Here is a 16,048-nt window from a genome sequence, read left to right on the forward strand (position 1 = left end):
TTGGCAAAACATCGTATGTCGCTCGGCATCCCCAACATCATCGTCACGGACAATGGCAGGCAATTTGACAATGCCAAGTTCAAACAATTTTGTTCCAACCTCAATATACGTCTTTGCTTCGCCTCCCCAGCCCATCCTCAGTCTAATGGCTAGGTGAAAGCTGTGAACAAGATCATCAAGAAAACTCTAAAAACCAAGCTTGACAAAGCTAAGGGTTGCTGGCCAGAGCTACTATCAGAGGTTCTCTGATCCTACCGCACCACCTTCCGCACTTCAACAGGAGAAACATCGTTCTCTATTTCCTTTGGTATTGAAGCCGTGGCACCAGTGGAGATTGGCCAGCCCACATACCGAACCTCCACTTATGAGGCCGAAGCTAATGACGAGCAGCTAGCTCTGAACCTCGACTTCATTGACGAGCTTCGTGACCAATCCAACATGCACAATGTCACGTACAAACAGCGCATTGCTAAGTACTACGACTCCCGAGTCAAGCCCCGTGCTTTCAAACTTGGGGATTGGGTCATGCGCAAGGTTTCCTTGGCCACCAAGATTCCCACTGAAGGTACCTTAGGCCCTATGTGGGAAGGTCCTTATGAGGTTACCAAAGTCTGCCGACCCGGCGCATATCAACTTCAGCGATCCCAAGAGCAAGACCTTGCCACATCCTTGGAACGCTTGCTCATCTCAAATACTTCTATAAGTAAACATACTTAGACCCTAGGACATTATGTTTTCTTATACTTTGTTTTTGAGCCATGACTCTGTACCTTCTGCCCTTCGGCACCTACTTAATGAAACGCCTGACTCTAGCTACTTCTCATTAATCACATGATTATTATTTTGCTAGCACAATTGATATCAAATGACAACAAGTCTAATATCATAGCAAATCAAAATAACCTTGCTCCAGGCAAGGCAACATGTTCATACATAACATAAATAAACATCAAGTGTTTTACATAAACAACTGCAGTACATAAAGAAGGCCACGCCTTCAAGACTCGGTGGAAGGGGCATCCGTAGTGGCTGGCTCGCCTGCTCTGGCTCTCAAGCAGCATCATTGGTGGGACCAAGTAAAGGGGGCTCGCCACTCGTATCAAAGTTAATCTCCACCGAAGGGTTGAACATCGCCACCCTCTCCTCCCAGTGCAACTGCATCGCCACTATTTGATCCATGATGTAGCTCCTCAACTCCTTTGAACTCCGAAATGACTCGATCGCTTCAACTCGGGCAGTAGCTATTTCCTCGACCCTCGACCACTTCAACTCTTCCATCTCCTTGGGCATCGCCGCTTTATGCAGCACCAAGGTGTTCTTCTCTTGGATGGCCTCCTGCGCCTCCGCTATCTTATCCTTGGCCATCTCATTACGCCTTTTTAGCCTCTGGTTCTCCTTATCTACCTTGGCCATATTCACGTACATCTCGCCATAAGCTTGCAACACAAAGCATAATCAATCAAAGGCAAACTAGAATAATAACAAATTCTTACGGCAAGCCAACTTACATAGGCATGGGTAAGGAGCGTCTTCTGTCCGAAGCTCAGTCAACTTTACTTCAGTAAGTGTATTCCGCTTCGCCAAAGGGACACCAACCTAGATGTCCACCCTTTTTGAAGCTGAAGCTACGGCTATACCCACAGACCCTGATGGTGATATCTAATTGCTTGAGCCCACATCTGGTGTATGTGCCAAAGCTAGAACCCGATCAACACTGGCCTCTAACACTTTATACTTCTTCTGCATCTCCCTATATGCCTCGACCCAGACTCTCACTGATGGCCCAGCCATCTCACCCTCATGAACTACCATCCTAGCTTCTATAAGCCCTTTTACCAAACCCTCTGTCTGGGAACTCTCATCTTCAGAACAAACATACTCATTGGCCCATTCACTCTCAGTATCATCCCCACCAAAGGCAAGGGAGTCAGGACCTTCTTTATCAGAACTCTTAGACATCTACAACATGCAGAAACAAGAAAAAGGGAACTAATGCACATGCAAGGAAGATCCAAACACAAGAACACAACATTGGATGACATCTACATGCTTTTTGATCTAGATGCATACATTCAATAAGTTCATCTTAAGGTTCAGGATGTTCAACATATTCATACTCATGTTCAAGGTGTTCATCCTAATCTTCAACATGTTCATACCAAAAGTTGAATTTCAATTTAAAAGGTCAAGGGAAATAAAGTCTAACCTTGTTTGCACCACCACGAATGAGTTGTCGAAAATCACCTTGGCCACAAGCACCACCACCAAAATCTCATCGGAAATCTTTTTCTCCTTCTCACTTTCTGGAAATCTTTCTCAAAAATCTCCAAGTGTGATGCCTACGTCATTCCAAGCTTCTATTTATAAATACCCTAGGGTACACAAGAAACCCTAGCACCCTTTCACCTTCCCTCCCAAATCCTTGTTCCTGCACAACATTTGATATTCAAACTTCAACAACAACAAAAAAAAAAAGGGAAAAACGGAGGAAGTTGAAGGGACCTTGCCGAATGGCAAGGCCCATGGAAGTGAAAAAGGGAGGCCTCACAACCCAAGCTTGTCCAAAACAAAAATTTGATTAAGGCGCCCGTGCAAAAGGAAAAATGGGAAAGGCTCACAAACCCACGGGCCCAAACCTACGGGGATGCTTTCACAAGTACAAGGGCTAGGCCCGGAGCCCATCTCCAATATAGAAGCCCAGCCTTCCACCCTTTTTCTTAGGCCCAGCTCCAACTCCTGTGCCCTAGCCCTCAACCCGTGATCTAGCTCTAAAGGGCCCAGCCCAAAAGCCAACACCAAACTTCTCTAGACACCCATCATAACTACAACCAAGCAACAAGAAAAAAAAGAGGGAGGTTCACCAAGAATTACTTACTCGTGGAGCCCAGCCCCAAGGATTGCCAAAAGCCCAAGAGTCCGAGCCCTTTTTCCGAAACAACAGGGTCCTGGGCACCTTGCGAGCCTCACAAAGCCCAACTCCAAACCGGTCCAGTTCTAGGCCTCGGCCTCTCGCCGAGCACTCCAAGTGACCTAGCTCCAAGACCTCACCCAAACTCAACCAGCCAATCCAGCTACATCCAGCTACAAGCAGAATTTCAAAGACCCAAGCCACAATCCGGAGCTCACGACTTGCCACAGCTGAAAACGTGAGGCTTCAAACAAAAAAAAAAAAAAAGAAAAAGAAATGGAAGCCCATATTCTTTTCTCCTTCAAGCTTCAGCCCAATCTTTTGGGACCCAAGCCTTTGCTACCCAAAACCATCACTTTGTTACCAAATGGCAGGACCCGAGTCAACAATCACTGAGGCCCACAGATTTCCTTGCTGAAGCTTCAAGACCCAGGTTTACTTTTCTTTCAAAGGTACCTAGCTACGAAATATCCCAGAGGCTAGCACAACTTTTATCATACCTACCAAGTATTAGCGCAACTTCTAGCTTACCAACTTGGGGGACTAGGGACTGCCCTACGGCTCCCACTGAACCTGGAATGCTCGGCCATGATTACACAAAAACTCACAAGTTCCCAACCCAGAAGTCACTTCTTGACGCGAACTTGGGGGACTACTGTTTACACCATAATCAACCGAGCATATCCAGCCTCAAAACAACTAGCACTAAGGCAGACACGCCTTCTCCCTTGCCGACGGAAGACACTCTTTCGAGGTGTCAAGCACCTGCCGAAACTCCTGACTGCCAAAGCTCACAAACTACTAAACCTAATTTCCATGACACGTGTCACCACCGCAGCGACTTGCACAAAGTCCCACATCAGAAATCTACACCAACCTCCCACTTTCACTTCCCTATAAAAAGGGCACAATACCCTAGTAAAAAGGGTAACTACTTTCTTACATTTTACTATTATTTTGCTAAAGTTAACCCTCTTAGCTGACTTAAGCATCGGAGAGCCTTTGGCCGGCACCACACCGGTGTCCGAAGCTTAACGATTGCTTCTCCTACTTTGTTTTCTGCAGGCTAGTCTCTTACAGAAGGTCCTCACCTTCTCCACTGCTAAAGACAAACCCATTTTTCTCTAAGTTGACCCTCTCTGAAAAAGAGCATCAACACCAAGCTAAATTAATCAAGAAAAATTCTTCCAAATCAAAATTAGGACTCTAAGGCACCTCTCTCTCGACCGACATGCCTACTGTGAAATAGTTAAGTTGTTTTTGTCTATGTAATACTCAAGAAAACCAAGCTATACTAAGTGATTACTGTACATTTCTAGGAAGTTAAGGTTGAAGATTCCACAAAAGGGATGACCAGAGAAAGTAAATAAATGCCATAGAGATCAGATTCAGGACTCAATGGAAAAAATTTAAAATCTAGAAGTTTAGACCAATTACTTCTAGGTTATAAGCATAGTTTAAAATATCGATATCGACGAAATAACGAGGATATTATCCTTTTTCGGGTCATTGATATTTCGAAACATATCCATGCACATATCATATAAATATTGGTAATATCGACGATAATATCAGAAAATATCGATGTCGATAATTTCGCTCACACTTCAGCAATATTTTGTCAAAATATTGCTATAATATCAAAAATATAAAAAATATCGATGTAATGGAAAAAAAAGGAAAAAAAAAAACACTAAGTACACACGCAAAGGGGATTTGAACCCTTGCCATTTGACTCCTCCAATGCCTTAACCACCATGTTGCTTATGTTTTTGTGATAATACGCAAAAGGGGAACTCTATGTGACACTAAATGCAATGTATAAAGTGTAAAATATTGTAGTAAATCATTATATATAAATGATTATGGTATGTTTAATTTTCTTTTATCAATTACTACATATTTTCTACACTCATAGTGTTTGTTAGCTTGCTATATAATCAACTTAAATCAGTTAAACTCATCATGCAATGCATTTCTTTCCAATTTTTTGTGATAAACTAATAGATAATTGACTAAATAAACATCATCCAAGGTTTCAATAAAAATTTACAAGTTTTTCTTATAATTTTTGTGGTTTTTATTCAATTTTTCCATCGAAATTTCCATGTTTTTGGACTACTAATATTTTCGATACCATCGATATTTTAGACCTTGGTTATAAGTGAAGGTTGCAGAAGTTTCATACAATAGCAATCTAATGATAGCTTACTAGACTATGTCGTGACTTTAGCAGTAATTTTTTTTTCTTTACCTACATATATGCTAAATGAAAGTCGAAGCTTTACTTTTTTGAATGAAGAAATGAGTAAGAAATTTTGTGTGATGTAACTGGATGGCTTCATTCAACAAATGGGAGAAGAGTGTAAGTCTGTACTAAGCTTTTATATAATAATACTAACCTTGCTCAACCATGGTAATTGTAGAGACATTGGTAATTGAATAGAGAGTCTTCTTCTCCTATGCAGCACTTTTAATTTCTCTTGTCTCTTAGATAGAGTGAGATTTGAATTGAGAGTATGTTTGCTGCAAGGGAAGGGACCTTTATTTATAGATGCATCACTTCGAAAGCATTGCTTATCAAGAAGCATTCAAGTGTTCTTTTTGCATTAGAATAGGTTTGTTACGATTATGTTTTACTTTAATAAGCTTTGTACAAGTATTTATCTCATAAGGTTGAGTTCTATTCCCTAATCAACCAAAACAATCGAGTCCTCTTAGGATTAGAAGATCATCCTTCGTGGACTAAGACAATAAATTGTCTTACAAAGAGAGCTTCAAGGAAATTGTGATTAAATAATTAATGGGGTAGTAAAGTATCAAGATTTTGTAGAGAAGTCCTAGGACTTATACTTATGTATGAAACTCAGTGGGAGACATGGAATCATTATAATCTCCTGGAAGTTGTTCAAAGTGCAGTTATTCATAAAATCACAAGTAGTTTGTTGTGAGGATTTTCTGTGGATAGCTTCTGAGTAATTATGTCAACAACTTCTGAAATCTATCGACATCCTCTTCCCACATCTATTCATTTTGGTTAATGGATGCATGACTCATGGTATATTTTGGCATGTAAGTATTTTAGTTCTAAATGATGTCAAGAGACATCATCTAAACTTTGCCACGACAGTTTTGAGAGACTCTACTCGTGCAATGATGTCAAGAGAATTTTAATTCTAATGACATTGCCGAAGACAAAAAAGAAAAGTAATTGTTTTATTTCAGGGTTGATAAAAAAGAAAGGTACTCCAGAAATCTTTAAGCATGAAAGGATGCTCCAAATGTGATGTGCAAATAGGAGATGAAGTTAGATATAGTGAAGGACTTGCACTAGAAAAATTGCAGTTGCAAGATAAGGATTAGACCTAAATGATAAGCAGCCTAATATGTGTATAGACCAAAGCTTATTAGACATCAGAAAAGAACATGTTGAGGTGTTTGCACAAAACTAAGAAGTACAAATTTTATCTACACATGAGAGTGATATTAAGATTCTCAACAGCCGAAATCTGGTTTTAAGTTTTGCTTGATGATTAGTGCAATAATCTAGGAAAGTATTGGGCATGAATGTACTGCAATAAACGAGTTAAATTCATGGCATACTATAAGGTTACTATACATGCTGTGTGACACAATATTTTCATAATTAAATTGAGAACAATGGACTAAATTCAAAATCTATGCAATTATGAAAAGAGAACATCGGTATAAATTATTTGTTTCAAGGTAAAAATGGTCAATTGATTCTAGGCTACAATATGGAGTTCCAAGAACATAGTGAATTAAGACATACACGATTGGAATAAATTTTATGACTACACCACTATTGACTAAAGAAGCTGCCAAGTAATTATTTTAAAGACATGTCTCTAGCATGAATTTGCTAGACATTTTGATGCCTAGGATCCATGGGAGAAGTTTTTTTTTTTTTTTTTTCATTTCAATTGGACATTACTAGAGTTTAAATCTTTAGTCATGACATGTTTAGGGAGGCTGTACTTTATATGCTATGTAACATATGAATTTCACAACAAAATTGAGAATATTAGTCTCAATTCAAAGTCCTATGTAATTGTGGAATGATAAAAGTATTGCAGTTTATTTGGCGTCAGGTAACAAAAGGTCAATTGATTATAGATCACTTGAATTGAAGTATTCATTGATTAGAGAAAGGATTAGGAAGATACATACCTATGTTGGAGAACATTGGGACAAATCTTATGATTACAAATTCATTAACGAAGAGATTGTCAAGTGATGTTTTAGTAGGCATGTCACTAGCTTAGATTTGCCAGTCAGTTTGGATAAGCTGAATCAATAGGAGTCAGTTTAGATAAGCTGAATCAATAGGAGTTAAATCTTTTAAGTTAGTGTTCATTAACGTACAATATTTTAACTAGTTTTTTTATTTTTATTTTGCTTAAGTAGTAGTGTTTGTTTTCAGTCTTGAGGATTAATACAGCTCATTATATATAGTTTATTAATTGTTATGAATGGTTATAACTTTTTTTGTTGAGAAAAATGGTATTTCATTAAATCAAAAGGAACATTACATGGATAGACCTTGGTAGTCACTTGCAGGGACAATGGAATATTCATGATCTAATAAAACACTTCCAGTTTAGTTATAATTATTATGAGGTTTTAGTTTTGATCAAAGCTTCATGTGGTGTTGGAAAACTTTAAGTGTGGTTATAAAGGCTTTGATGATTACATGTTCAAATAGCCTTGATAGTTCCTTATTGTTTTTCTTCATTGACAATTGTTTAGTAGAAATTTTGTTCAGCTGTGCTTCACAAGGCCTTAAAGTGAACAATGCTACTATCTTTTGTGATTATTAACTAAGTGGGAGACTAGAAGACCATATCTTGTCTTAACCATGATTTTATGGTCTTCTAATCACATGAGGATTCGAGAAGGTTGTGTTAATCAAGGAGTATAACTTAAACACATCTACAACTGTTGTTAGAAATACATTTAAATTGAAATACAAGAGCCTTGAGGATTCTTAATTATATATGGATTAAAACAATTTATTCTAATATAATTTGGATTACTCTAGTAAATGCATATAAATAGAGTCCATTCCCAAGCAGTCGAATCACTCATACAACACCTTACCCCATCTAGAAAGAGATCTAAAGGATTGCATAGGTGAAGAATACTTCTATTCCACCATTGCAGCTATGTTGGATCAAGGTTAGTATTGAGTTCAAAGGAATGCTAGAACTTACTTATTAGGGACACTTGATAATGTTATAAAACTCTCATGTCCCAAATACTGTAGCATAAGTCCTTAATGTTGTAAAACCTTGTTTTTACAAGATTAGGGATAAACTTTATAATGTTATGGAACTCTCATGTCCTAAACACTATAACATGAAACCTTAATGTTGTAAACCCTTGTTATACAAGAATAAAGAACAATTTTACTTGTTTAAAGTCCAATAATACTTTAATATGTATAGCATCATCACTAGTTGTCCATATTAATGCTACATATAAATAAAGGTTTTGTACAAATTCAAACCAACTTCCCATAATTCTATCAATTATGTGATTAAAGGTTGTAATTAAAGGTTGTAGAAATACATCAATATCATTTCCAAGAGCTCTTAATTTAAGAATATACAATCATTTTAAACACATGCATCTTCTCATAACAAAGACCCAACTCTCGAATAATCTTTTTGGCACCATAATAAAGATCTTGGAACGTGTTACCATCAAGAACTGACTACTCTTTCAAAAACTGAAGAAATGTTGTACTTAATTTATTAGTGCATCGATTAATCATCTTTAAGTGAAGTAGCTTCACAAGGAACTACAAATTGGCAGAGTTTAGACAGCCACTATACAATTCTTATTGTGCATTGCCTACCAATTTTTTGTCGGGTCTGTTGTCCCTCCTTATGTGGAGGTATCTAAATGACAATGAATGTGTGCATCACATTCATTGAAATAGACGATGTGCATGGATGCATTAGTTATAGGTTAACTAATAATATTCATCCTTGTGACTATGAACACATGAAGCTTATGCCTCATTTTGAATCAACTAAAAATTATTTCTCAGGGAGAAATCAAAGGGAGTTGGTTGAGAGAGAATATGGAAGGTGTAGAGTATTTTTCTAGTGTTTAAGAGAGGTGATGAGTCGATTTTATATTATATATTTAACCCTATTCTTAGTATATTTTGGTTAATATTTTGAATTGTATTTTCAATACAGGACTTTCTACTTCTTCTGAAGCATAACGTGGTCGAATAGATGAGTGCTGCTATTTCCACCCTCTAGTGCTATTTCCCCACTCACCATGTAAATTTGAAAAAACATAATTTTATCTTCCACCTACCATTATTCCTAACATACCCTTTAATTATTAATTCAAGCAAATTCTCTCTCTCATTTGTTTCTCGATGGGATACTAACCTATCAAGATAGATAAATTGGAAACAAATTAAGAATTGATGAGGGTATTGCTTTTGTGCTGGCACTTTTTAATTACTGTTATTTCTTATGGGCATAGTTATAATATGAGAAAAGATGAATAATCATGGGATAGCCTGCAATATTGTCTTCTTTTTATATTAGTTTGATTTAGGTATCTATTTCACTCATGGAATCATTTTGCTTTGTTCATTAACCTGAATGAAAATTAGACAACTTTATAGCTGCATGTCGCATGAATTGATATAATCATGTCAATTAATAACATCATAGCGTTCTAGCATTCTCTTGAAATGTATTTTGAAACGTATAGGATATTGGTAAATTTGAAGAGAGATAAGTCCTCAAAATTAATTTTACAAAGGGATAAATTTATTTTTAAAATTTTGAAGATAAGGTGGGTGGTAAAATAGGACAGGTGGGTGGAAATAATTGCACTCTATTTTTATCTTTAAAACAAGCTATCTTGGGCCAGATTTGGAGGAGATTTGAGGCCAAAACGTGGCTGAGCAGATTGTGGGCAGATTCTCCTAATCCAATTTGGACTTTATATCCTAGTATTATTTTGTTTTGACTTAGTTTCCTTGTGGGGATTGGGCAGATGGGTTTTAGGAGGTATTTAAGTTCTTTCTCACAGTAATTCCAGGAGCTTCTTTTTGGCTTTTGAACATGACATCGTGGAGAGCAATTGCTAGGGTTTTGGAGTTTTTGCGACCTTAAGGTGTTTTCATTATTTTCTTCTTAATAATATTTCTCATGATTTTCAGTTATGAATATGCGTAACTAATTTTCTTTTGCTAGGGTGACGCCTTGAACCTTACCATGAATATGTAATTTTTATTTAATTGCTTATGATTGAGTGCATGCATACTTTGAATTTTTAATCACTGTTTTAAACTATCTAATTGTCTTAATGCCTGATCACCATTAGGATCTTTAGAAAAGTAATTGGATGCAATTTTGGTCGGAAGGTTCCCCGAAATTGATGCTGGTTTCTTGTGATTAATAATTGTAATTTCACTTAAGATGAACACCACGTCTTAAGGGTTGCATGGTTTTTCAAAGGGTTTTCACAAAACATAATGAGTCTTTCATGTTCAGATTTGATCCGAACGTCTAGATGGGTTGCATGTAGTATATACGTTCTATGTTGGAGGTTCCAAATAGAATATAAATTAGGAAAACCTAACATTCAAAGTGGCATGTGCAAATCATAAGTAATTGGTAAAAATTCATAGGATTGCGAGGTGATGGTGAAACCCTAGTGCTTTTATAAATTGGTATTTAAAACTCTTTCCTTCAATCGTAATTGTTTTTGTTTAAAATTTGTTTTTAGTATCAAACAATTTCATAATCATCTTTCTCAACTATTAATTTTAGGTAGTTAATTGGAAATTGTTTTTACATAAATTGCTAAATAGTCATTGTGGAGAACAACCTTGCATGAGCATCTACTACAATAGTCTTGTATTCTTGCAAGTATTTTATGTGATTTTAACCCTATTTGCATAGGTACTAAAAATCCTATTAAGAAATTGGCACCGCTGTCGGGGATTGTTTTAATTAATTTGTTTTTATCATATTCTTAGTTGATTCTTGTTGAAAAAAAAAAAATCATTTTAATTTTATTTATTTATTTTGTTCATATTGCTGAAAACTCTACATGGTCAACACTAGATCACAACTTGCACAGTTTGTTTCGTTGGACCTAGAGCCTGAACGAATATTATGAAAACAACGCAGAGAACAGTTTTCAGCATCTAATCCTTTACTACAGGACACATTTATGCAAGATTCGTTTTCTGATTTTGTGGATAGCGAGGTTAAAATGGCATTAGCAATACTTGCAGCAGGCAGACCACTGAGAGGGTCGTTGGTTGCGTGTGCAAATGATGTTCCTAATTGTATAGTCTATCCTATCTAGGAAGAGGGAGACTCATTTGAAATCCAGCACCACATGCTTGAAATTTTACCAACATTCCGTGGGCTGCCTAATGAAGATGCAAACATACACATGGCAAAATTTATTGTGGGTTGCAAAAATATTTTGATTATGGATTTTCTGCTGAAGCTATTAAGTTACATTTTTTCTCTTTCACTTTGAAGGACAAGACGGAAACTTGGTTGTTCACTCTATCGGCAAATAGAGCAGGCAACAATTACATACAAAATTCTTGAAATCATCCAAGACATTGAATTACAAGCAGGGAAATCATGACATTCACTCAAAAGCCTAATGAAGAGTTTCATGAAGCATGGTAAAGATATACAGAGATGCACATTAAGTGTCCACATGCTAATATTGATTCAGATACACAAATGAATATTTTCTTTGACGGGCTTAATCCGACATGTAAGAGCCATGTTAATACCTTAACTGGAGGATCATTGTCAAATAAATCTGCAAGAGAGACGTTTGAACTATTTGATATGATGGCTACAGAATCTCAACAATGGGCAGCAGAACATTCACAGAAAATGGGCATTTTTTAGTTATCAGCAGGTTCCCCTAACATGTTTGCACAAATGGAAAAAAATGGAGAAGAAAATTGATGCAAAGTTTGATACTATTCTACAACAAATTGCAAATTTTACACAACATCAACCACATACACCAACAGTTTGCAGTATTTGCAATATGGCTACACACGATATCATGGGTTGCCCGTATAAAGAATCCTACCCAGAGCTTGTTGAACAACATGTCAATATGTTGAACAGCTATCAAAGGCCTAGGAATGATGCATATGCAACTCATTACAATCTTGGATGGAGGGATCACCCTAATTTCAAATGGGGTGACAATAAAAAAAAATGCAAAACCATTCCAGCGTGCACAAAAACCATTTGTTCCCTCCAAACCATCTTTGGATGATCAACTTGCTAAATTGGCAGCAACAACTCAATCATTCATAGATGGAAACAATAAAAGATTTCAAAATGTTGAAGCATCAATTAAAAGTTTGGAGCAACAATTTGGACAACTAGCTGCACATATTTCAGATAGAGAAACGGGCAAATTTCCTAGTTAAATAGTGCCTAATCCAAGAGGACGTAAAGATTGCAACGTTGTTCGGACTTTATGGTGTGGAAAAAATTATGATAACCGTAAAGATAGCATTGAAAAGGATCAGCTAACAGTGACAATTTATGCCTAAAATACTGAAACAACAGCAGAACCTGCAGAAAAATAGATTATGTCCGGTACAGAAACTGTTTCAAAACAAGTTTCTGAGCGTGTTTATGAGACCCCAATTCCATATCCAGAACGTTTGAAGCCAAAAGCGAAAGACAAGCAATTGAAGGACTTCATGCAAACGTTATCTAAAGTTCAGATTAACCTACCACTACTTGATGCAATAAAAAACATTCATTCATATGCCAAATTTTTGAAAGATGTGTGCACACACAAAAAGAAACTGGTTGATTTTGAAAATTTGTTCTTACTTAACAATGTAGCACAGTTCTACAACACAAATTGCCACCTCAAAAAGAAAGATTCAAGGAGTTTTACAATTTCTTGCACTATTGGAAATTCAAATTTTAAACGTGCATTAGTTGAATTAGGTGTTGGTATAAATTTAATGTCTTATTTTGTTTTTCAGAGATTGGGGCAAGGAGATCTAAAACATACATAAGTCATTCTCCAGCAAGCGGACCGTTCTGTAACTTATCCTCGGGGGATCATTGAAGATTTAATTATCAATGTTGACAATTTGTATTTACTAGCAAATTTGGTAGTTTTGGACTTGGATGAAGATTTGCAAACACCGATTATTTTGGGAAGACCATTTATGCTCACTGCCCGAACATTGATTGATGTGGAAGCAGGCACTTTAACATTGAGAGTTTAAGACCAATATCTGGTTTTTAGCCTATTTGAAGCTGCAAAATGCCCAGAAGATCAACAAGAATGTATGCAGAAATTAGAAGGTGTTATTCATGCAGAAACTATGACCAAATCGACATCAGATCCGTTATTGAATGTTTTACATGGTCGAGATACAACACAAACAGAGGATGAATAAATTTTTGAGTATGTAACAACATTAGACAGTGCACCAGCCTAATTACCCCATTGGAGACATGTTTACGAAAGTCTTCGATAGCCAAAAATACCCTTGCAACCTTCTAAATTGCAACCCCCAAAGCTGGAGTTAAAACCATTGCCAGAACATTTAAAATATGCACATCTTGGGGCAAATGAAACACTGCCAGTTATCATTGCTTTAGATTTGACAAGTACGAAAGAGGAAAAATTACTGCGTGTTTTAAGAAAATACCAAGATACTTTGTGGTGGACTATAGCTGATATTAAGGGTATAAGTCCAGCAATTTGTGTGCACAAAATATTGATGGAGGATGACGTAAAGCCTATAGTAGATGCTCAAAGAAGGTTAAATCCTATCATGAAAGAAGTTGTGCGAAACGAAGTAATGAAACTACTTGATGCATGCATGATTTATCCAATTTCTGAGAGTAAATGGGTTAGCCCTACACAAGTTGTGCCTAAGCGGACTAGTATTACAGTGGTGAAAAATGATAATAATGAGTTAGTTCCTACACGGTTGACTATGGGTTGGACAATGTGTGTAGACTACAGGAAGTTTAACACAGAGACAAGAAAAGACCATTTTCCATTGCCTTTCATTGACCAAATGTTGGAAAGGTTGGCTGGGCGTGCTTTTTATTGTTTTCTTGATGGGTATTCTGAGTATAATTAGATTCCTATTGCACCAAAGGATCAAGGAAAACCACTTTCACTTGTCCATTCGGTACTTATGCTTATCGGAGGATGCCATTTGGGTTATGTAATGCACCCGCCACATTTCAACGATGCATGAAGAGCATATTCTCAGGTTTGGTTGAAAAGATTGTTGAGGTATTCATGGATGATTTCTCAGTTGTTAAGGATAGTTTCGATCTTTGTCTACACAATTTATCTCAACTTCTTGAAAGATGTCAAGAAACAAACTTAGTGTTAAATTGGGAGAAGTGTCACTTTATGGTAAATTAAGGCATTGTTTTTAGGACATATTGTTTCAAACAAAGGAATTGAAGTTGACAAGGCAAAGATTGATGTTATTGCCAAGTTGCCCTATACTGGAATCATGCACACGACAACAAGTCTACATTAACATCACCACATCTACCCTATGCTAGAAGTCAAAGCAATTAACATGAGCTCACTCAAAGATGCAAGTTTGGGGGTAGCTGTTGCAGATCTAGCACAAAACCATAATTTTGAGTAGTTAATCTTTTTTTTGCCACTTCGTTTTGTGATGTATGGATGAAAACACACTTAACTTACATATCCATACACCACTAAACTGAGTACAGCTACTGCTACCAGATCTACAATAACAAAACTTGGAGGGATTCAAACTTATACCTACGAGATGCACGGATCTGGGGTCCTCATGGCCTTTTGCTGTGTTTTTCCTTTGAGTTTGTGTGTTTACTGTCTTTTCCTTGAATCTCTCCTGGCTCTGCATACCCTACATAGCGAGCATCAATGTGACTACATGCAGGGATATAGACCCAACATCTATATAGATCAGGACCCAAAACAAATTCTGGAGTTAATCTTACCTTCATACGGATATCGGATCTTGAGATGTCCTGGCTGTTCACGTCTTTTATCTATGCACCAAGGCCACATTGGGGTTCCTGCACATACCAGAACATAGAATTACCTTGAATATGTTTTTCATGAACCAGATTATGTCTCACGTCAATACTCAATGTTGCGAAGAGCAAGGATGAGTGTTTCTACATCCCAGATTCATAGATTGAACACTTGAAGATGTCTCTTGCATTCTCTTAATGGATATGAAGTGTTGGGAACTTTGGGGTGAAGCTGCTACTATAGGCTTTCTTCAGTTTCTTCAATAGAATTCATAGGTTTTGCTAGTAGCTGTTTCAGTAGGATGGTGAGCTCTTGAGAGAAATGGAGAAGAGAGCGGGTGACGATGGGTGGTTTTGAAATACGAGAAATCAACAATGTTTTTCTGATTTTTTGCACATAGAGAGAGGCTCCGGTTTTTCACACCAATATTATTATTATATAATAATATTTGTGTTAAGAGATGCTTTTCTGATTTGCAATAAGAGAGGCGAGCAATAAGAGGAATGGGCAGAAGAGAAAGGTTGGCTCTAGGCTCGAGGCTAGTGCAAGGAATCCTATGCGTGTTCAAGAATAGATAGAATTTTTCCATTGACAAATGCAGCTGCTATACCATTATATTGTAGCTGTTGCTTGGATTTTACACACGTGTGAACTTGTGCGTGTTGTCAACACATCTTTGCAAATTCGCAGCTCGGCTCCGCCTTGAATCCCCGAGGTGTCCAATTTCAGGGTATTTTCTTTTATTGTTTTTCTCATTTTCTTTCCTAGTTTACTTTCTTTTATTGTTTTTCTCATTTTCTGTCCTAATTTATTTTCTTAGGGTATTTTCTTTATCTTTGATATTTGGTCTCCATTTACTAGGATTTAGTTGTTTTGTTTCTGTTCTTATTTCTTATGTTAATGTTCCACACCTTGAGGGCAATGTGTGATTTAAGTTTGGGGGTGGGAAAATAAAATTTAGATTTTTAATTTTTGGGTCTTGCCTAGAATTTTTGTTTTTAAGTTAATATTCATAGATTATTTTAAACGTTAGAACAAATGAACATGGTGAAAATCAATCCC

Source organism: Prunus mume, linkage group LG6 (assembly GCF_029339155.1).
Source record: "Prunus mume cultivar Tortuosa linkage group LG6, ASM2933915v1, whole genome shotgun sequence".
NCBI classification, from domain to species: Eukaryota; Viridiplantae; Streptophyta; class Magnoliopsida; order Rosales; family Rosaceae; genus Prunus; species Prunus mume.